The sequence below is a fragment of the Arachis duranensis genome, chromosome 2 (assembly GCF_000817695.3).
Source record: "Arachis duranensis cultivar V14167 chromosome 2, aradu.V14167.gnm2.J7QH, whole genome shotgun sequence".
NCBI lineage: Eukaryota > Viridiplantae > Streptophyta > Magnoliopsida > Fabales > Fabaceae > Arachis > Arachis duranensis.
Window position 1 is genome coordinate 75280297 of NC_029773.3, and position 956 is coordinate 75281252.

Here is a 956-nt window from a genome sequence, read left to right on the forward strand (position 1 = left end):
AATAGTCTTCAGAGCTCATGAATGGCAAAAGGAGATTTAATGAAATCTCTATGGTCTCTGTATGAGCCTCAGATTCCTTTGGATCCTTAATAGGAAACTCCTTCTTGCTTGAGGGACGTCCCAGGAGGTATTCCTCACTAGGATTTTCGTCCTCCTCCTCCCTTGTGCATTCGGCCACATTGATCACATCAATGGCCTTGCACTCTCCTTTTGGATTTTCTTCTATATTGCTTGGGAGAATACTGGGAGGAGTTTCAATGACTTTCTTACTCAGCTGGCCCACTTGTGCCTCCAAATTTCTGATGGAGGATCTTGTTTCATTCATGAAACTGAAAGTGGCATTTGACAGATCAGAGACAATATTGGCTAAATTAGAAGTGTTTTGTTCAGAATTCTCTGTCTGTTGCTGAGAAGATGATGGATATGGCTTGCTATTGCTTAGCCTATTGCGTCCACCATTGTTAAAGCCTTGTTGAGGCTTTTGTCGATCCTTCCAGGAGAAATTTGGATGATTTCTCCATGATGGGTTATAGGTGTTTCCATAAGGTTCACCCATGTAATTAACCTCTGCCATGGCAGGGTTCTCAGGATCATAAGCTTCTTCAGAAGCTGCCTCTCTAGTACTGTTGGATGCATGTTGTAATCCATTCAGATTTTGAGAGATCATGTTGACCTGTTGAGTCAACACTTTGTTCTGAGCCAAAATGGCATTCAGAGCATCAATTTCAAGAACTCCTTTCTTCTGAGGTATCCCATTATTCACGGAATTCCTCTCAGAGGTGTACATGGATTGGTTGTTTGCAACCATGTCAATGAGTTCTTGAGCCTCTTCAGGTGAATAGATCCACCTGCAGAATGGTCCCATGACATTTTTGAAAATTCAGAGAGACCATAATAGAATATATCTAATATGGTCCATTCTGAAAACATGTCAGATGGACATCTCTTGGTCAGCT